The 24,030-nt window shown below is 33.5% G+C and overlaps 1 pseudogene across 1 annotated transcript in view; it reads right to left on the reverse strand.

Moving 5' to 3' along the window:
* Window positions 1-21,455, reverse strand: part of LOC143230019 (CDK5 and ABL1 enzyme substrate 2-like) — a 70,039-nt pseudogene extending 48,584 nt beyond the window's left edge. The window contains exon 1 of the transcript XR_013016185.1: window positions 20,768-21,455. The product of XR_013016185.1 is annotated as a CDK5 and ABL1 enzyme substrate 2-like (transcript). The remainder of the gene's footprint in view (window positions 1-20,767) is intronic.
* Between the last annotated feature and the right edge of the window lie 2,575 nt (window positions 21,456-24,030).

Raw genomic sequence — 24,030 nt, forward strand, 5'->3', positions numbered from 1 at the left:
AACTAAAATTTTCAAAGAGGGTCCATAAAATTAAACATGATTGAAGGTAAAACTGACTTCTATGATTCAACCCCACGTGCCGAGATGCGTATAAAACATAAGTTGTTTTTGTTTTAATGTGAAGTATTATAAACACTTGTATGGTACAGGTAATCGTACCATTATAAACACGCGTACATGTTGAAAAGACGTACTTAACTCAATGGTTTGCAGAAACACGATCAAAAGCTAGACTACGTGTTCTGAATTTAGATAGCATTCTTCAATATACACCCTGCTATCAAATTCACTTCACACCAGTTTACTGATTCGGTTGTTCTTTCGTCCCTTGATATCCAGCTACATGTGCTTATAAAACAGTAGGCTATTGACTGAACACTTGGACAGAGTCAATTTCTTAACTCTACCATTCTCCTAGAACCATTCCATACAAGCTGAACGTTCGCACATACATGGAATATCTCTGACACACGAACTGAAAGTTAAGGATTTTCTTTAACAATGTATTCACAAGAAACATTGAACTTGTGCTTCGCAATAACTATACGGATAATTAAAATCATTCGTTATCAACAAATTCTCGAACCTGATTGTTTCCGTACATTAACTGAGAAATACCTGCGTGTATCAGATAGGCGGGCAATTAAGTTTCTAAAAATGTATTGTAAAATTTGGAATACACAGAATACAATTCATTTTTTGGCAACTATTGAAACTGTACAAAACCACGAAACGTAAAAGGACTGACAATCAGTTTTACTGTTGACAGAGGCACTGACACCGACATACAACAACGATTCACTTAATACAACATATCTGTCTGACTTTGTTGTAAAGTGGGAGGTGGGAGGTTAGAGAGAAGAAAAAAGTTAAACCAGTCTACCATAGTTGTTAACAACGGCGTGTGCGCGCGCGAACTGGAAAAAGTAGAAGTGCACGTGGCTTTTTTTTTTTTTTTTCTGTGTCAGGTGCTTATGGTTCACGATATATTTCATATAACGAGTCTTTTAACTACGAACATGATCCTAAAATGTCAGTTTTATGGATAAAATATAAAGGCATCGTGTCAGTATCTCAGAAGTACAATAAAACAACCAAATTATTCATGGATTTTGTTGGTTAATAATGTTTCGAAAAAGTCTTAGAATTTTTTAAAATTTATTGTTAAGATTTAAGGGGTATTCTCACGTACATTCGGATAATACTTTATCCAGTTTTCCTCGTGATTAATGATCATTGATATTTTAATGTATTATTCAATTACTTATTTCTTTTTTTAAAATAATAATTGGCTACAAAAAAACTGATTGAATATTATTTCAATGTTACAAACAGAATACCAAGAGCTAGTCTTTATTGCGTACAAAAGTCTGATAATTTCGTTATGTCATAAATATCTAATAATCAAATTATACAAGCTACAAGAAAAATAAAAAAACTGGGAATTTAAAACCTGCAGAGATTGTAAAAATGTAAGAAAACAAGGCTGGAATTATATTTGATGGAATCAAAGTAGGGATTTGTAGTTTGAATAAATAATATCTACAGTATATACTACTTTGTTTGCTTTCTTTTGTTTACGACTCCTATTTGTGTAAGTTTTTATATTCCTAATTTTTTTTATATTGCTTGCTAGCGTTTTAGTATGCTCAACTATAGGCAAAGGATTACTTGATATGGTAACCAACTTTATTCATTGTAATAATAATCACAGCCATAAGCCAGCTAATATGGTTCATGATGAATATACATGCTCTTCAACGTAAAATATTTTTTCCAACCCAAACGAGCAGTTTTTGCATATGTATTTCTCTACAAGTGGGTTTTCTCGACATCATTGATGGTTCATGATGATTTACTGCAGCTATTGACTATTTGATAGCATTGGTTTGAGATCTAAAATGTTAGGCTGCAGCTGGACTTTCTAATGAAAATGTGTTTGAGAATATAGTGAGCATTTAAGATTCTGTGGATCTAAATTCTCTATATATGATGCATAGCAATGGGCAAATATATGCCCAGACGAAGAAATAACCCTCCCTGAGCGTGTATAAACTCACCAGTAGAAAAGCTGCCTTTTCAAATAAAATATACGTGTTCAAATTATCACTTTAAATAAACCTTTCTCTTTTAACATAGTTATTCTATGTGTGTAATACATAATATAGGGGTTGACTACTTAAAGACATCAATTGAACAGTGTACAAATCATTGAATATATACATGTTTTACAGTCACCTAATGTTCATCCATTATTGGCTGGTAATTCCCGTTTCATCATAGGACCATCAAATATTTGTAAGTAAGCTAACTTCAAGGGGTTATGATAACACCCCTACAAACCTTCGCAGTACCTCAGTTGTCTAATAAGATGTGGGTGTAATATACCAAGAGTTTTTTGTTATAGTCTGACAAGAGAATAATAATAATAAACGGGTCGTTTTGAGTGGATTCTATTTTATTTTTTTAGTAGAAGTCTAAAATGCGTGTTTGCATTTTTATATGAACAAAGCTTTAGTAATCAATAGTAAATGTTTTAAAGTGTTGTTTTGATTGAATCTTCACTGTTAAATGTGCCCTCTACCCAAAGGTTATATTATGGTATAGTGCAATCCTCTTATGAACCATAATAATTTTCCACTAAAAAACAGTTAGCTCATACAAGAATCTCATCTAACATTTTAAGACATCTTTTTCTGTATAAGTGAATTAAGGTTTGCACATTGTTAATTAAACAGATTAACTATGTTCAGTCACATTGTATAAACTGAATTTTTGATTCATCTAAAACCTTTTTTTGCTTTGATTAACACTTGCGAAGGAATGAAACTTCAGACTTTAGGATTGATTTGTTCTTGTATTCACGCATACATTAGAGGTTAATTGTTACCATGGATACATATCATAATATCATATCATAATATAATATAATATCATATCATAATCCTTCGAAATGTGTTGATCTACTCCTTAATATGAAAAGTGAATAAAGCAAAATTCAGCTCAAAATTAGAATCTAGCGCAATTGGATAAGCGATATTTTATTATTTTCTTTTCTGCAAATACTCCTCTCAATATGTACTAAAATATTCAAACTTTCTAAATCCGTGATGACAAGAAAACCAACTTGTAGAGAAAATTATATATTTAAAAACGGTTGATATGGATAGAGAAAGTCCTAGTAGAGGAGCGAACAACGTTTCGACCTTCTTCGGTCATCGTTAGGTTTGTGAAGGGTTACTGACCGATAGCTGACCACATGTTTGAAGGCGGTTGTGTAATTGAGTGTAGGAATGTAGAAGGCGTGCTTAGATGTTTGATTATATTTATTAATATAGATATAAAAGTGTTCCTTTATACTGGTTTATTTTGGGCTTGAGTTGTATAAGTAAGGCTTCTTTAATTTTGCGTTTGTTTACGTTGGTTTCTTTATTTGGTATTTGGGTGTTTTCTATGGTTATATTGTGTTTATTTGATTTGCAGTGTTCGAAGACGTGTGAAGGTGACTTTTTATGTTCTTTGAATCTGGATTCCATTTTTCTACTTGTTTCTCTAATATAGAAATTGTGGCAGTTATTACATTGTATTTTATAAGTAATGCTGGTGTTGCGTTTGTCATTGTAATTTTTACATAGTATAAACCTTAGTTTTGTGCCTGGCTTTTAAATAAATTTGGTATTAACTGGAATGTCATATTTTGTTGCTAGTTTTTGCCAATGCTGATTACTTTTCTGCTGATGTCGGGAATATATGGTATGCTGCAGTATATGGTTTCGTGATTTTTTTTTAATCGTGGGGTATATTTACTTTTGTTAGTTGATTTTGCTTTCTGTCTAGGTGTGTGCGTATAATGCTTTCTACGGTTTGTGGAGGAACCTTATTGATGTTGATGAAGTGTTGTTTTATTTGTCTAATTCATTGTTAATTTTATCTGGTGAGCATAGTTTTATGGCTGTGTTTATTTGGTTTCTTAGTATATTGAGTTTTTGTTTTGTTTCATGTGCTGAGTCCCAAGGAATGTATAGTCCGGTATGGGTGATTTTTCGGTGGATTTCTGTTTTAAATTGTTCATCGGTTCTTGTAATTTTGAGGATAATAAATTATATTTGATTGCTTCCTTCTTGTTCACATGTGAAGTTAATGTAGGGATGTATGGAGCTAATGTGATTGAAAAAATTAAGTATGTGTTCTGTAGATGTGAATCCCGCAATCGTGTCATCTACATATCTGTACCAATATAGTGGTGGATGTAGTGCTGTGTTAATTGCTTGTTTTTCAACTTGTGTCATAAAAATATTGGTTAGAACTGGTGATACTGGGTTGCCCATGCTTAGGCCATTTCTTTGTATATAGTTTTGGTTGTTGAACATGAAGTTTGTCTTCATCGTGGTGAATTCTATGAGGGTTGCTAATTGGTTACAGGGAATGTCTGTAGTTGGGTTAGGGTCTCGGATAGAGTTCTAAGGCTATCTTGCAGGCTTCAGTGGTTGGAACTTCTGTAACAAAGGATACGACATCGAAAGTGGTCATTAAGGTTTTATGATTAAGTTGATTAAGGTTAGATTTGAAATTAAAAGAGTCTTTGATGAATGAGCTGGCTGATGTTACATATCTGGAGAATGCCCATGTTTTGTATTTGCTAAGATTGTAATTAAACGATTCATATGTTGATATTGTTGGTCGTAGTGGACAATCTGGTTTATGAGGTTTGGGGATGCCGTATATTTGCGGTTTGCGTGAGTTGGTACTTCATCAGCATCAACAAGTTTCCTCCACAAGCCGTAAACAACATTATACGCATACACCTAGATAAAAAGCAAAATCAACTAACAAAAGTAAATATACCCCACGATTTCAAAAATCACGAACCATATACTGCTGCATACCATATATTCCCAACATCAGCAAAAAAATAACCAACATTTGGCAAAAAGTAATAACAAAATATGGCATTCCAGTCAATACCAAATTTATTCAAAAACCAGGCACAAAACTAAGGACTATATTATGCAAAAACTACAATGACAAACACAACACCAACATTATTTATAAAATACAATTTTACAATTCCCACGATTTCTATATTGGAGAAACAAGTAGAAAAGTGGAAACCAGATTCAAAGAACACAAAAAGTCACCTTCACACGTTTTCGAACACTGCAAATCAAATAAACACAACATAACCATAGAAAACACTCAAATACTAAATAAAGAAACAAACGCAAAATTGAAGAAGCCTTACTTATACAACAATTCAAGCCCAAAATAAACCAATACAAAAGAACATCTTTATACCTATATTAATAAATATAATCTAACATCTAAGCACGCCCTCTACATTCCTACACTCAATTACACAACCGTCTTCAAACATGTGGTCAGCTATCGGTCAGTAACCCTTTCTTTCTTTGTGAACCTGACGATGACCAAAGAAGGTCGAAACGTTGTTCGCTCCTCTACTAGGGCTTTCTCCACCCATACCAGCCGTTTTAAAATATATACAACTTTCTGTTGTTGAAGATATTGAGAAGTCTGGAAGACTTTTACGAAGGCGAACTACTTTTTAAACACTTTAAAGGAGAACTCCTATGATACATGTCTTATTGTATATGAAAGTGTTGTGTCTATTTAATTATATCCGTTGGTTGAAACACCATAAAATCATGCAAAAATAATCATAACATGAGTAAATAAATGTGGGACTATTTAATGTTGCGTGTTGCATGGGTAACACCACACATTAGGTTTACGTTTAAGGTATTCATACACATGCACCAGTAGGCCTCCCCCATATTCCTACGCATATGAATTTAAAAGGGGGATGGATCGTTGCTGTTTATCAAATATTGAGGAAATGATCAGTAATTTAAACTTAAAATTATGTAACAGTACAAAATACCATACTAAACTGCAATATTGTGTTATTTCCTCACCTTAATTCGGATTTGTAAATAAACAAAACTAATTATAACAATTCAATTATCTATACTAGTTCTCACCATATCAGCTGTTATTCATGAAAATTGATAATTTCATAAACTGGGCCGAGACCAATACAATATTTGTCTTATCTCAACCGGTATGATGAATTACGGTATTATATGAACAACTTGTCGGTACTAGGTATGTTAGATAGTGTGGTTGACAATTATTACATATTTTTCGTCTCTTTCGCTCATAATTTCTAGCACTTGTACACACGTTTTGCAGACTGATAAGTTACATTAAAGATAATGTTTGTTTTTTAGCGCAGTGCTACAGACTTGGTTACGTGTGCTCTGTCTGCTACAGGATCAATCTCTGAAGTTCATATATCGAACAGTATAAAACTGGTATAGAGGTACGTCTACTGTTATAGAGGTAATTTTATATATATTTGAGATTCGATCTACGTATGCATGTATCAAAAGTCAGTGAGAGAGAGTTAACACAACAAGCCAAATCGGGTTATGGAGTAAAACGTAAGGTTGATGGTGAAAATTATTTGACTGTGGAGGAAAATATATAGATGGAAAAGGAGGGCAGGTTTATAGAAGGTATGCAGGTGAAATCAGTTACTATAATCTCAAGTTTTGTGTGTGTGGTAAAATTAATATATGTATTATTTGTTACGGAATTGTTTGTAACATACAGATTAGTTCACATTTTTATTCTTTTGATCGTACTGAAGAAATATTTAGTGTATTAATTTGAAAATATTTTACCCATGAACTGTTTGATATATAGACGTTTACCTTATTTACATTTTTGTAGTGAGCTATTACTAGGAGAAATATTAAACGCACAATTTCCGAAAGTTCTCTACAACAGCTTTTACATTTCCGCTGATTGTTGAGTATCCTTCAGCGGTTTTGGACTCCTAATCATAATATCCTGCGACATTAAAATCACATGAACACAGAATTACGTCCCGTGAAGCCAATCACATACTTAGAAGTTGGTTCGACTGATGTAAAACAAAGAAACAAAAATATGAAATAAATATATATATAAAAGAAAATTCGTACTGATAAAGTTAAGTGAATAAAATCACAAGGAATGTATGTGTGCTTTCTTATAGCAAAGCCACATCGGGCTATCTGCTGAGCCCACCTTGGAGAATCGAACCCCTGATCTTAGCGTCGTAAATCGGGAGTCGTACCGCTGTACTAGCGGGGGCACCACAAGGACTGCGTTAAAACAGCAAATCCAAACCTTTCACTAATTATATTAGTTTGTTATAACCTAAAAACAAGCTGAAACAAAAATTAAATAATTATAAACAAAAAACGCTGCACTAATTATATACACACTCACACAAGGTAACAAGTCACTGACCTTTTCTCAAAGATCAACATCAAGACAATGGCATCCAATGTTATTAAAATGTTATACATACCTTCTCTTTCTTAATTAATTGGCCCGGAATGGCCAGGTGGGTTAAGACGTTCGACTCGTAATCCGAAGATCGTGCGTTCGAATCCCTGTCGCGCCAAACATGCCCTTTCAGCCGTGGGGGCGTTATACTGTGACGGTCAATACCACTATTCGTTGCTAAAAGAGTAGCCCAAGAGTTGGCGGTGGGTGGTGATGACGAGCTGCCTTCCCTCTAGTCTTACACAGCTAAATTAGGGACGGCTAGCGCAGATAGCCCTCGTGTGGCTTTGCGCGAAATTCAAAAACAAACAATCTTAATTAATTTGCAAAAAAAAAAAAAAACACGTTCTGCACTGTACTTTTTAACTTGTCGTTACCGTAGGCCTCTCATACACACAGTAATAACGTTGTTTATTATTATTTAATACAGACATTGCTTTCTTTTGGTATAATATGCAATTAGACAAAAAATGTTTTCTATTTCCTTTAGCGTTTTTCTTCTTTTTACGGTGCGAGTTTGTCAAACTTCCATAAAATTATCTGTCGCTAAAGAAAAAAAAACTTTCTACAGGTCAATTACCTATAAAAGGTTCCAATCGAAACCCTCGAGGTTTTTAGTGTTAAGAGTTACAGAAGCTACAACACCCTGAAGTCCCAGGTCTTGGACCTCCCAACAGAGAGAAAGTTGCACGCTAACCTGTTTTGTCTCACGCGACATTTCACAAACAAGTTTTCAATTCTCTATGTTTACTTCGTGTAATCTTAGTAACGTTACAAAAAGCTTCTCAAGTGCTTAATCATCTTCATCACGTGGCTGGTTTTGTGTAATTTGAAATGTAAAATTACTGCTTTTATGCCAGTTCTCACCTACTATACAAAAGTAAGTGTAAAAATTCATTTTTCAATAATTTTCACACTATATAGCAGGATTGGATTTCAGTGATTATTTTAGTGAGCAGTCAATGTTAACTAGTTAAAAATCCTGAAAACTCTACGCACAGTGAATGTTTATTTCAAATATTTGCGCAAAGCTACACTAGAACTATCAGCTCTGGCCGTCCCTACCCGTAAGGTTGTATTGATGTAATTACAAGGAAGGTAGATATTTATCATCAGTCAACTCTTTGAGCTGTCAAGTCGAATAGTGGAATTTCACCGTCAATTCTTATGAAACATCCAAATTTGGAAAGCGACAAATTTTCAGGCAGTGGGAACGAGCCGTGAACCCCAAGATTCAGTGTGTACGCCAACCACTAGGGCTAGGGCGGACCCAAATGAAATGAGAATACCTCCCCTCCCCCCCAAACAAAACTATATACTTAATTAGCTGCTAAACTGTGGGCATGCGCGTTACTCTGATTTTCTATGTCCTTTCTTTAATAAAGTCTACTGCAACTAAATCTGTAGTTTAAATGTGGAACTGGCGAGAAAAGAGAGTTATGCAATATTTTACAACTGTTTAAATATAAACAGATGTGTGAAGGAATTTTAGACAGAGTAGATATAGTAGGTTTGGAGATTTTAAAGGATTCAACAGCCTGTTGAATGAAAAGGGAACAACGTTTCAACTTGTACAATGAGATCTTCTTCAGGTCGCTGTATGGAAACATCAGGAGTTCCTTTTCATCCACTAAAGAATGAACAGGGATTTTGGGGTTTAAAATACACGAGTAAGGGGTAGTAACTGAAACCACAGGTCAATATATGAGAAAGAGAGAGAGAAGAGGAACATATGAGGAGACAGAGAACCAAAGGAATAATAGTCATTCAGGTAATGAACGATATGAAACTTGTGGCAGGGATCATTTGCATTTCAAGGCTCGTGGTGGATCTTTTGGATTTTCGTTGCTTGATGCTTTTGGATGTGTTTTCTATTTGATGCGGATCTTCTTGAGTGACGTTGGATTTTCCTATATTTTGAATGCCTGATGATAGCGGGCAGTACCCATGTTAATACCAGTTAGGTTGATAGACACCCATAGGGATTACCGCTTTAAGATGAATATTTCTTCGCTCACTATACCTAGAATAGGTTTACCAATCTTCTCAAGGAAGACACAGGGTTTTACGTCGACAGTTCTGTTACTGACACAAGTAATACGGTAAGAAGACCCACTGCCATCAATGAGTACTAACTAAGACAAAACAAGGAGATTAATTAGTTTGTATTTCGTTATTCTAAGTTTTTCCTTACCGATATGATGGGTGGTTTGGGCCTAATGTGTTTATTATATATCTGTATCCAATGATGAAATGTACATTTTTTTTTCGTATAGAATTTCGTTTTCATTTGCAATGCACGCAAAACATTTAGGATATTAATTCGATATATGGCACCGAGTTTGAACTTGTTAATAAGTTTCGTAATTTTGTGAAATATTAATACAAGGTAAATCACTGACAATATAATCACTGCAGACGTCGCGTGTGCGTGTCTAAAAGTTTTTTTCTGTGTATCTGTTCACTCTAAAATACGAAATACATGGCAGATACTTGAAAGTTGAATACCTGGGACGTTAAGGGACAATAACCCTTAAACATTACTCGCAGTATAGGTACAAAATGTGCGAGGGAGGGCTTATGTGTGACGATTATGGTGATCGAAAGTAGAAAAACAACTGTTGAACGGCACCAGACCCGGCGAGGGAGACAAACTAAAACCTAGTTAAAAGGAACAAGTCAACACAAACACTAACTAAAGAAAACAAAACAGAATAGCAGGAACCTAGGTCTCAGAATATGGTGGGGGAAAAACAAAGGTGCCTCGTAAACAAACCTCAAAAACACTAACAGAGCAGGTGCAAAAAGATCGACTACACAATGTAACTTGAAAACGAAGCTGAAAAGAGAGCAAACAAAAACTTTTACCAGATTAAGTGTGTAAATGTAACTATGTAAATGCATTTTTCCCATGAGGACAGTTTACTTGGTTGTTGTTTAAGATTTTTCCCATGAGGTCAGTTTACTTGGTTGCTGTTTAATTACAACGAACTATTTATGTTCTTTTCACCACAAGTATTGCAACCCGCTGCGCCACTGGTGAGAAAGGAGTAATTGTCATGGTAGGGAACTGGCCTGGACGTGGGTTTTTTATTGCGCTTTTATGCAGAATTTGAACATTAATTTTGTGAATTTATTCTGGACGAAGGAAATAGTCGAGATTTTGTCTGTGTAAGTTGTCAGATTGTAACAGTGGAAAGACTGTATTCCGTCACGGGCCCAGTGAAGACTTTATAAAAGTATAAACATACAGATGTTTTATACCCACGGACACGGTGTCCCACCTTCTATACGTGTAAAATTCTAGTTTGCTGAAGCAAGTTTTCCACGTAAAGTTTGTTTTTGAAAGTGATACCAAGATATGCGTGAACGTTATGAATATATCATACAGTTTAAGCGAGCTTTTTTAAGTCTCAGGAACTTCTTATTTAAACTTTCAAGAAACATAATTGCTTGAGTATTGCCAGAATTAGCGACAATCGCCCACTGTAACGTCGCACAGAAATAAACACGGCTTTGTTTTAAACGTTCAAGCTGTGCATGTTGAACAAGAAAAGTATCAAAGGTTAATGACAGTAGGAATGTGACGTCAAACTCTTTTATATATAGTTTGTTAAGAGTGGTTGTCCACAGATCTTTGATAAACAAGCCATTGTCTATACGGAATTTAGGTTGTTCTTTTATTAACCTGAAGATGACCTAGGAAGGTCGACACGTTTTTATCTCCTTATCAATAGTGTTAATACCCATACCAGCCGTTCTGAGATACGGAATTTAGGTTGATGTAGTTTGATGCAGATAACAGATTGAGCGGGTCAAGGAAGTTATTTAATTACCTTTGAAATTCAACCACATGGCGAATTACCATAATCAGGACCAACTTTTCTCAACTCATTAAGCTAATAAACACAAAACTTCGGCAAATGCTGAGAAGGATAACTAATATCAAAATGTTTTGGTTCTCAGTTAAAAATAAGAATAATTTAAAACAAAAACAAATATACAGAATCAGTTACCGGTGCTTTGTATACCGCCGGGAATCGAACCTCAGATTTTAGTGCAAACTTAATGCTGACCCATCGCGGAACAACAAGAAACGTACCATAAATGCAGAAAATATAAACTAATATAAGTAATAATAATAATAATAATAAATTTTATAGACTTACTACTTAAAAGTGAAAACCAACTAAGGAAACATCTCTACATCCAGAGGGAAATGGTGTCCAACTCGAAACTCGTTGTGAAAAAAAAAATCCTATATCGTAAGTAAAAACTGACGTTTTTTGGTACAATGAAAGGTAAAATCTTCGTTATTAGTTAAAGTCAACTGGTTTCGGTAACACAATTACTAGTCCTAATGATGGTAACAGTTATCATCATTATAAAATATATTCATGCAAGTTTGGAGCTTGTTTGCTTTAGATCAAAGCTCCATTGGGCTATCTACTGTATCCACAACGGGAAATCAAACCCCAGATTTTGGTGTTGTAAGTCTGTAGACTTATCGTTCTCTCATCAGAAATAAGTGGAAGTTAAGAAAGAAAAGAACGTGTGTTAGTGGCACAAATCCAAAAGAAGTTAAACCAGGAAGTGATACTTGCACCGTATCCGCAATCAATTAATTAATCAACAGACGTTAATCCTTCTGTGCCAACTTTAAATAAAATATGGCATGATTACACTAAAAATAAGGCTGTAGAACAAGTTAAAACAGACAGACAGAAAATGTACAAAGTTTGACTTCGAAGTTTGAATGACTCAGAAAAAACAAAACAAAAAACAGTTGTCTATAAAACCAGAAAAGTGAGAATGTGATATGCGAATTTTTTAGTGTAAAATTACTTTAGTATTTTAAAATAAATACAACTAGTATACTCCTCTTCTATTACGGATTAAACATTTGTTTACGTACACTTTAAATATAAAGTACACCTCGTAGAACTCACTTTATTTGCACCAAACTCAAATTATAGATTTTATTGTTATATTGGGTTGAGGAATAATTCGTGAGCGTTTTTCAAGTTAACAAAATATATTCATAAATGAACGCTTTCGCAAAATATTTCATGCCATTTGGTAGATAATTTTGTGCTCTAATAGATGGTGTGTTTGATTTTCATATGTCTTTAATTTTTGCTTTCATTTTCAGCTCATTAAATGGAATGTCAAGTGGACAAAATCGAACATTTTCGACACCATCTGCTTTTCGCATTTAATTTCTTGCAATTTCGTTTACAACAATGCATACTATATACCTAGGTATTACATGAAATAAAGTATCATAACAAATGTTTTGGGTGTAATGTGTTCATGCATTGAAGTATTGTATAGTCTTGCATGTAATGCTTGAATGAAATTATTTAAAAACGCTCACGAATTATTCCTCAACCTAATATTTTAGCATATACTGCAAGAGCATAAAGCAGGAAGTAGACACTGACACAGGGCCAAAGTGATACAAGCTTCTAATCACTACCGCACATAGTCCTTACCTTAGCAAAACGTTCACAACGTAACTTTGGCTTTCAGAAACCTGGTTGAGAACATTACAACTACAAGGGAAAAAGTTGCAAGTAAACTTAGAAACATTTTTTTTTAACAGAAACATATTCTACACTAATTATGGAATGTGAAATTAGTAGGTGCTTCAGCTGCGACATAAATACGAAGTTTTATAATTTCTAATTTCGGTCTTCAGAAGCATTTATCCTTATTGAAAGAGAGTTTAACCAACTGACTTTATAATTATTAAATAAATAAACAAAAGACAAGAAGTTATACTAAAATATTCTTCAAATTTAGCCTGTTCAAATTCATATGTCATAATACTTCATTTCTATTACAATATGCCCCTTACGAAACTAAGATAAAACACTACCTTGGGTATCGTTCAATATGTAAACAATATGTGACTTGCATAGCTATGTTATAACCAATAGCGAGGACGTTATCTCGAGTTCTTCAAGGATTTTTAAAACTTTCTAAACAAATATCAATTTTTTTGCTTTTTTTCCCCCATTCTTGGCAATTAGCCACATGACCTAGTAAAATCAACTGACAAGGTCAAGCACGATTTAAGGAGGGCGTTGCGAAATTATTTTTCTGTATCCAGTACGTAAATAAAGTAATATATCCGCCTTTTCTTATTGAGTATAGATGTTTGTAAGTTATTAATCAAGTTTCGTCACTTAAAGTGATGAAATACTTAGCTTGTAAAAAGTTGTTTCAGTTTTATTTCTAAAAGAATTGCGATAGTTTTACTAGATAACAGAATATCCTAAAAATCATTTTAAATTATAAAAACCCTCGTCTACTAAACAAGTGTTAAGATTAAACTGAATTTTCATCGCAAATCAGTATCCCTCCCATCATGCAAGTGCCTAGTAGCCAGTATGCAAATTAATAATTTTACTGTGCCCCGAAGAAAATACGTTTCATATCGATCTCCGGCTGCCACAGATCTAAACAAGTTGATAAATTGCATAAATAAACGAGTGTTATTGCGGGTTAATCGTAGCAGAGAATGGAACTGAAGTATGATTTTTACATAACACTAACAGAAATCACAAAAGTATCAAAACCAGTTGACGTTTCAGAGTACTGTACACCCATAATATTTCCTCTGGATACCAACAAATTAATGTGTAGAAGTCTTCCGACCCCAAGACGTCTATGCTCCTTAGTCCCCATAGGCTTGAAAAGGTCCGTTTTTTAAATAAAATTTTAAATTTATTTTGAAGAGTAAATCGCGGTGTTTGTTAATCATATTTCACTGTCAATGTTTGTTCGGGTATTGGGGGAATTCTTCAATATACAGTAAAATCTGTCTAAGCCGGAAACTGCATATGGCGGAAACCTGTACAAGCCGGAAATATCAAAATTTTGCAGCACTATCTCTAGATTTCTCTTACAAAACGCCCTCTATATGACGGAACCTACGTAACGCGGACAGAAAACTATCTTTCACCTACCTCGTCTGCTAACAAAATTGGATTAGAACGTGAGTAAGGTGGAAAAAATGTTATTGATCAAATATTAATTTCTTATGTAATTAATAATTTCTTTAAATATTAATAAATTCTCAGGACATTTTGTTACACTAAGTATTGGTTAAATATATTCTGTTTTTTGCTTTTTTTGCCGTCATTATTTTTGTAGTTAAATTAGATTCACGATTTGTAGAAATATATATGTCTTAAGTGCAAAATTTTACTCTTTAAATAATTCTCACGAAAAAATAAATTCCTATCTTCCCTAATTTCAAAATTTAGGGGAAATTTACTTAAAGTATCATTTAAAAAAGAAGCTACTAAATATCCTGTTTCTTTAAAAGTTGTTTGTGATGACGATTCTAGTGAAATCCAAACTCTGAAAAAATTGATGCGGATGATTCTGTGAACGTTGATAAAAATGTTTTAACCGAAACTGATGAAATTCATTAAAAATCTATAATAGAACAACAAGATGGTAACAGTGTGAAATTCAGAAGATGAACAAAGTGGAAAAGACAGTGAGAAAATAGAAATTCCTACTTCATCACATGTGTTAAGTTATATTAACGTTATTAAATTGTATGCAAAATGAAGGGGGAAAATGAACTTCATAAAAAGGCCGTAGAATTGGCGTTCTCTTTAAACCGCACGAGAAAGCCCATTAGAAAAACGAAACAGTTGAAATTGGGCACTGTCTTCAAATAAATTTAAGATTTTCTGTACTGATGTATATTTTAAATGTCTGTTTTGTTCTTATTCTAATAAATATAGCATAAATAGTGTAATAACTTTATTCACAAACGTCTTACTTCCCTTGAGTCAAGCAAGTGTAACGTTCCGCTCCAAAATTATATATAAGTAACGAAATGCATGTTTACTAGCTAAGCAGGAAATTTTACTCGGTCCCGTGCGATTCCGCCTTAGACAGGTTTTTCCTGTTTGTATTAGGAATACATCGGCGCCATTCATAACACTTCAGACGTGCCTCTGATACCCTTGCACGAACACAAATAAACATATCAAACAGCAAATGAATGTCCTGTCAAAATGACCTGATTTCGAACACGCAAAAGTGAAAAGTGTAAAAATCTAACAGTTACAACTATATTTGGCGCAACGTAGAGTTCCAAGGCCTCCAAGTTTCTGAGAAGGACATTCAAAATTAATACTCTGGAACTTTCTGCATTTCCAAAGCAATAGAAGATTTAGGAAATGGAAAAGGAAAAAATCAAGTGATACATGAATACTGCATGGCAAAAAAAAAATAAATAGTTACTAAAATGTACAACAATAACAACAACAAAACGGTTCGATGAATTATGGCAAGGGAATGATTTTCAACAGAAAATTATATATTGCTAACATCCTTATGAGAGGCGTAATAAATATTTCAAAAACTACTTTCCATCCAGTAAATCGCAGCACTGATGTATTGTAAAATACATGTCTACAAAGAAGGTAAGGTAAGGTGGAAAACAAATGTTGACAAAATTTATATTGTGATGTTATAAAATTTGGCTTATTACATACAGAAACCCAAAATCTTGAAGAAAAGTATGGTGTAGGGAAGAGTGATTGACATGGATTTTTACCCATGATTTTAAATATTTTTAGTTTTATTACCCAATAAATAAACGACAGAAATATTTCAAATATAGTTAAAATTTTTAAACAGTATAACTAGCAAATAAGATCAACTAGGTAGAGTTTGAAGAGCACACACACACACACATTAGTATGCAACTCTTCCTACAGCCATGTAATTTATTATTAACATACTTGAGGGTTTTTTTATTTATTTATTTAATGGAATTATATAATAACTTGCTTAGAAGTTGTTGTTTTTATTCTACAGACACTGCTCATTTAAAAACAGTTCAAGATATTGATATTATCTTAACTGAATAACAGTCCAATTAAAACATTGGAACACTTCTCATTTCCCTAAATATCTAAAGGCCACCAATAATAGCCTAACTCACTGATTATATTATGTGACACAAGACCAGTAATAATAACCTAGTTCACTGATTAAAATATGGGACTCAAGACCACCAATAATAACCTAGTTCACTGATTAAAATATGAGACTCAAGACCACCAATAATAACCTAGTTCACTGATTAAAATATGAAACTCAAGACCACCAATAATAGCCAACATCACTGATTAAAATATGAAACTCAAGACCACCAATAATAGCCAACATCACTGATTAAAATATGTGACTCAAGACCACCAAGAATAAATAGCCTACATCACTGATTAAAATATGTGACTCAAGACCACCAATAATAGCCTACATCACTGATTAAAATATGTGACTCAAGACCACCAATAATAGCCTACATCGCTGATTAAAATATGTCACTCAACACCACCAATAATAGCCTACATCACTGATTAAAATATGTGACTCAAGACCACCAATAATAGCCTACATCACTGATGAAAATATGTGACTCAAGACGACCAATAATAGCCTACATCACTGATTAAAATATGTCACTCAAGACCACCAATACTAACCTTCATAACTGATTAAAATATGTCACTCAAGACCACCAATACTAACCTACATAACTGATTAAAATATGTCACTCAAGACCACCAATAATAATCTAGTTCACTGATTAAAATATGTCACTCAAGACCACCAATAATAATCTAGTTCACTGATTAAAATATGTCACTCAAGACCACCAATAATAGCCTAGTTCACTGATTAAAGTATGTGACTCACGACCACCAATAATAGCCTAGTTCACTGATTAAAATATGTGACTCAAGACCACCAATAATAGCCTAGATAACTGATTAAAATATGTCACTCAAGACCACCAATAATAGCCTAGTTCACTGATTAAAGTATGTGACTCAAGACCACCAATAATAATCTAGTTCACTGATTAAAATATGTCACTCAAGACCACCAATAATAGCCTAGTTCACTGATTAAAATATGTCACTCAAGACCACCAATAATAGCCTAGTTCACTGATTAAAATGTGTCACTCAAGACCACCAATAATAGCCTAGTTCACTGATTAAAATATGTGACTCACGACAACCAATAATAGCCTAGTTCACTGATTAAAATATGTGACTCACGACAACCAATAATAGCCTAGTTCACTGATTAAAATATGTGACTCAAGACCACCAATAATAGCCTAGATAACTGATTAAAATATGTCACTCAAGACCACCAATAATAACCTGGTTCACTGATTGAAACTTTGTAAAAATTTAATACTTATTTCCACCACTATTATCTTAGTCAGCAGTTATAACTACTCACAAATCTACTACTTAAGATCAATAAACTTTAGGCCCGAGACTAAAATTTCATAAAATCTACTTTCAGTTGTGCCCATAAATCAGATACAAGATGATGAACAAAAATTATATATAATTAGCTAGCAAAGTGCTGTCACTGGCTTAAAAACAATAATAATTTCTGGGAAAAACATGTGCAATGTAGTTTGTTAGAGTACAAATTAGGAATATGATAAAATTTAATGACAATATGGGACTTGTTGATCCATAAAGCAAAACTTAAACAAAAACTATACATTATCATCCAACAATTTAATATGTTTTGTTTAAAAGTTCTTAAATTTACTGTACTCACTGTACATGAAGGAAATATGCTACAAAAGCAAACCACTTTGTTAGAAAAGTAACTTTGCTGCTGATGATTCTTACCTACCAAGTATTTTATTGTCTCCCAGTTCTACCATTTTGACCATTAAGAAATAAATAATAAAACTGACAGCTTCATAAAGTTATATACATTCAGTCAAAAAATGTCCATTTGTTACCAGTTCTCTTGCTACCACAAGCCAATATTTTCTTAAAAGTAAATTTTTAACACTTCCATCAAATTTACAAGCTTTCAATTTATCATATAAATTAATATCCAGGAAATTATGTCAATTGAATATTTCTGAAGTACCAGAGACATAACAGTAAAGTAACCTCATCTGAAAATATAAAATTAAAAACTCCAACAAGTTGGTAAAGCAAGGAAACTACTTCCTAAAATACACTAAGAATCTTTAAAAGTTAATTTTCAAACTGCTGTAGCTAACTTTCAACAACTGTTTTCAACATCTTCAACACAACAAAAGTGAAAATGACATATCTTACTTGTAGGATCTTTCGTAGCTTTATAAGGTGGAATGACAGAATGATCACTTCTAGACCCTTTCTGTGTTATTAGAGAGGAATTATATTTTCTATCTTCTGTTACAATGAATTTTGTCCAATGTAAAAATACAGTTTTTTCTCTTTTTTTTAATAGAGTTAAAGCATTTATAGTTAAAAATTCAGAGCAAATTTTCTGTTAAGTCAAAATCCTTAATATCTTAAGAGGTTTTTCAGTGTTTTATAAAAACAGTTTCCTCTTCAACTGAAATAGAACTTTATGTATCCCCCTCTGCCTACACATACACATTTGAGAAATTTTCTACCTTAGGCACCTCTCCCCTTCCTTTACCAGTAAAGAAAACACTAGTAAAAAATATTTAGCATTTAATCTGCATATCTTATTCACTCCATCATGAAGAAGTCTTCAAAAGCCATCAAAAGAAAATACCAATAATATACCCCCTTTTTACTAGTTAATTTAAATAAAAAACTACAAGTCAAATTTGACTTGTAACTAAAGTTTGAATAATTACTGTCTGCCTCACTTAATGTGGTTATTTTGATAAAACTCAACATTCTTTTACATATAATTTTTATATTTTCATAATGCTTACATTTTCTTTTATTAACTGCACCATCTTCAACCATGTTTGGAACAGATCATTAGTTGTATCACATAATATTGGAAGATGTGTACATTCCTTTTCTAATTGCTTATTTGAAGTAGTTAAAACACATGTTTTGGTCATATTACCAAAGCTTCTTTTAGATTTCAGCTATTAACAAATCAGCAACATAACTCCAGTTTATATAACTCGCTTGAATAAAAACATAAAAAATAAGACGATGCTCTGGCACAGCTACATTTCTAAACAATCTCTCCTTGGTACCAAAAATTATTAACCTAAAAAAAATTAAACTACTCTTAAAGAAGACAGACCATGCCTGTCAACTTCCTTATAACCAAGGTATCCCATAATAACAAGTTTTCATCTATTGGTAGGTTAAATAATTTTCCAGTATATGTTCCAATGAATGTCAACAACATTACCATGAGGCCCACAGATGATTTATAAAATAATTTTTGTTTGTTTTTAAGAAACCTCATTTATACCACTTTATAAAGAACTTTCAGTAATTTCTTGTAAATAACATTACACTTTCTTTCTTTTACTACAGAAGACCATTACATTTTCCGAAGTGATAGCTTTTGTAATAGTATTAACAGCATTAGTACTAGAGTTTCAAGTTGCTTGGGATAACATCAAACACGTTAAACTCTGTCAAAAATTCAAACTGAAACACTAATGTTTTTTTAACATCCATTAGAGCAGGGGTTCCCAACCGGTGGGTCGCGACCCCCCAGGGAGGTCGCGAAGCCTTAGCAGGGGAGTCGCGTAGCCTTGTTAGAAGTAGCTTGGGATAACATTAATTTTATTTCATTAATTACATTTTCAAGTCGCGAGTGCCAAAAGGTTGGGAACCCCTGCATTAGAGACTTTACAACTTCTGAATCCATGATTATATTTTATATTCAAATATTTACATAATATTAAAAATAATTTAATAAGTTTAGATTTCAAAATGTAGCTCATACAGATAAAGTGATTTAAATATGAATACCAGAGTTGTATAACTTCTAGTTCTATCCTTCACTCAAAACCCAAACAACTTTATATAACAAACAAATTTCTTACTAGTAACCTTTTTATACACAATTATAAAGAAATATTCAACAGGTCTTTTCACAGGAAACTGATTTCTAATAATAAAAAAAAGGACACTTGACAAGTAAAATAGGATTGATGAATGAGAAGGTTGAAGGATAACTACACCCAGGTATCCTCAGGGTTGAGTTACCCTGAAAAAAAACAACACCTAAAAATAAGGCATTTTGAAGGTGATTGTTCATTGGTGACAAGATAAGGTATTTTTTATACAAAATATATGAAAAAAATATGGCTTTCAGTTCTTCTCCCCCAAGTGTGTATCAAAATTATTTCACACTAACATACTTGTAATAGTGGAATAAAACTGATAGATGCTGCATGATATAACCAGTTTAGGTAAAAATTACGATAAACTTTTTTTTTCATGAGCTTTAAGTTTTTAACATACATATAAGTAACCTAGTTTAGTAACAATAACAATCAATGTCAGGTCCCAAACTCAGTGCATAACTGTTGGTCAAATTGCATTTAAAATCCTTAAAAATATACATAATTATTTTTTTTCATTGTAGCTTTAATCGGACAAATCCTTACTTTTCATTTTCCTTTGGGCTATGGCTTGTATTAACGCTTGAAGTTGAAAAAGACCGAGCGGTACTAAGTTTTTCTTCGTTTTTAAATGACTCACTGTCCTGTTGATCCGCTGGAGTATCTCTGTTCCCCTGGTTATAATCTTGACCTTCCGAGGTAACTTGACAGCCAGCTTCATTGACGTTGCTAACCGGTGAAACTGAACTGTTTACATTTTTTAATATTTGTTTTGATTGTATGTTTAACTCACTTTCATTGCTAATTTCGTGTGCCTGTGAATTGCGATTGAAAATTCCAAGTTTAGTATCTCTATGTGTCCCATCAAGTGAAATGTTTGATAAAAACGTTAAAGCAGCTAACCGGCGACGAGAGTGTTGTCGCTTCATCACGGTCGCCATTATGTACACAGTAAATTTCACGAATTATGTCACGTCCGTTCAATAGTGTTCAGGTGCCATGTTATTCGAAAAAATCTATGCTTACATAAACGAGACATTTCAAAGCAAATACGAAGATTAAAACTGCACTCGTTTAATAACATCCATAAACTGTTTGCACATAAAACCTAAGTGTTCGTAAAACGACGCCTTTTCGTCTCCTCTCTCTACCTCAAGCAAATTTAAGAAACGAAATAAAACCTTTACCACTATCTAGACTGGAATGTTATCCAATAACACCGAGCCCGGATATTTATTTTAAGGTTGGCCGCTAGATGGCAATACTAAGTATTATGATCTTTAGTTTAGGCTTATATTGTTATAATAACATATTGACACGCTTAAATAGTATAGTGCCATTTTAAATTAAGAATATTATTTTATAAATTTATTTTTATGTGAAATTAAAATATTTAATACAGAGATTTGTTAATTTAATATATGAAAGTAAGTGTACTAACGGAATGAATATTATTAAAGAAATTGGAATGGATATGCAAACTCAGGACCTATTTTCAAATGACAAAAATAAAATAAACTAGAACAATCAGGAATATTACACACCCTCGTCTCTCTGCTCCTTTTCGAAAGTGCATGACTCTTTATTGGATACGACAAATTTCACCTTAGAAAACACAGAAAATCCTTCTCAGATGCAGAATTATCAACGATCATGATAATTTTTAGTAGTGTGATAAGGAGTCTCAACATTAATGTGCCAATGAACTTGGCATAAGTCCAATCACACTTCACAGAGTTATTAATCCAAAACTGCAAATATGCTCAATTTCCCCATTATAAAATTACTTTAAAGTGATATGGATACAGATTTAGATTCGGAACAAATTTGTGGAGAACTGTCCCATACTGGCTTCCGATTTTGTGTAAATTTTCGTGTATATTGACCTATTAGTTTTCAAGTTACGTGCGCAGAAATACAGACACAAACACCAACCCGATTGTGATACCTTCGCCCCACTTCCTCCGTGGGTGAAGGTAATGAGAGATTAATCATGCAAGTTATATACACTGAGGATTAATGGAAGAGTATTTTAAGATATGAAAAGTTCTTTCCCTTGTATATAATTCCAAGAGTTCCAAAAACGCCTATAGAAATTGCAAAACACAACATGTATAATCGCAATTTTACATGTATATTCGAATAGACCAAACAAATCTCAATGCTAAGTACGGTGAAGATTCCTCCAAAAAGAGCGAAATAGTCGTAAAAAAAGCAAAAACGTTCGTAAAAACCGCAAAATAGAAAACTGAACGTTTATATGTACCTCCTCATAAACACCATTAAACTTTCACACCAAAGGTGGTGAACATCCATCCATGTTTCTTCCCATACCATTCTCTCTAGTCTAACCACAATAAATGTCAGTACGTGTTACATCACGCCTGATTTCTCGAAATAGGAGGTGTCATAAAAGTCAAAATATATTTTTCCAGATAAAATAGTTCTGTTTCTGTCTACCCGTTACGATTTTAGTGATGGATGACGTGAAACCTTATAGTATAGTGAGTGTTGGTATAATAATTTTAAAGTATAGACACGTCTTTGGATCATCTAGCCTAGAGCCATGTGCATTACGTTTATTATGAAAGTAAAATTATCGATTCAATTTCAAACTTAAGACGTTTCTGAATTAGAGTCTTTTTTTGTTATATCAAAAACCTCTTTAATCAACGGAGACTAAATTAAGAAAGCAATGTTTTTTCCCCAATTTTGTTGTATATACATTTTATTTTATATACATTTAGTATACACAAAGAACAATATTAGGTTACACTTTTGTTGCTGAGCGAAATGACGTAAAACCCATTGCTGGAACGTAACACTACCAAAATGCACAGGCTTTTTGATATACACTGCTGGCCAAAATCTTAAGGCTAATGAACATAAAGAAAAAATAAGCATTTTGCGTTGTTAGACTCGACCACTTACTTGAATAGAGCTTTGAAAGTGAAAAATGAAAAGGGAAAATAAAAATAAAACTTTTTAGCATTTAATAGGGAAAATGTAAACACTATGAAATTAGCTTAAATACTAGTTGGACAAAAGTTTAAGACCATACAAAAAAGAAGTCCTAAACAGGGTAGGAAATACCCAACAAGAGGTTTCAGTAGTGAGTTGCACGGCCGTCATTGCGAATAACTGCAAACATTCGCTTTGGCATGGTCGATGTAAGCGTTTGCAGAAGGCTAGCTGGAATGTTATTCCAAGTGGTGAAGATGGCTTCACGAAGATCATGCACTGTTTAGAATTGACGTCCATTTCTGTAGACTTCCCTTGCCATCCACCCCCAAACATTTTCAATGTGGTTCAGTTCGGGCGAACACGCTTGATGGTCCAAAAGAATCACGTTATTCGCCATGAAAAAGTCCTTTGTCCTGCGGGCATTGTGGATTGCAGCGTTGTCCTGCTGAAAGATCCAATCATTTCTCCACAAGAGGGCCTTTAGTCAATAAGGATGCTCTCTCTAACATGCCAATGTAGCCAGCTGCTGTTTGATAGAACCCCATTCACTTTTTCATGTAGAAAATGTTTCCGATGGGATATCCTTATCGTGCCAGTAGCGTTGGAAGCCATCTGGACCATCCAGGTTAAAAAATTTTTTCTCATCAGAGAACAAAACCTTCTTCCACTTTTCTACGTCCCATGTTTGGTGCTTCTCAGCAAAGTTTAACCGAGCTGTTTCGTGCTGTGACCTTTGAAGAATTTTACTATTTTTAAAGCCTTTCTCTTGTAGATGCCGTATTATTGTTCTTAAGCTGCATTCTGCGTCCGTAATCTGGTTCGACGATCGGCTGGTGTCTTGCCAG

Source organism: Tachypleus tridentatus, chromosome 10, assembly GCF_004210375.1.
Source record: "Tachypleus tridentatus isolate NWPU-2018 chromosome 10, ASM421037v1, whole genome shotgun sequence".
NCBI classification, from domain to species: Eukaryota; Metazoa; Arthropoda; class Merostomata; order Xiphosura; family Limulidae; genus Tachypleus; species Tachypleus tridentatus.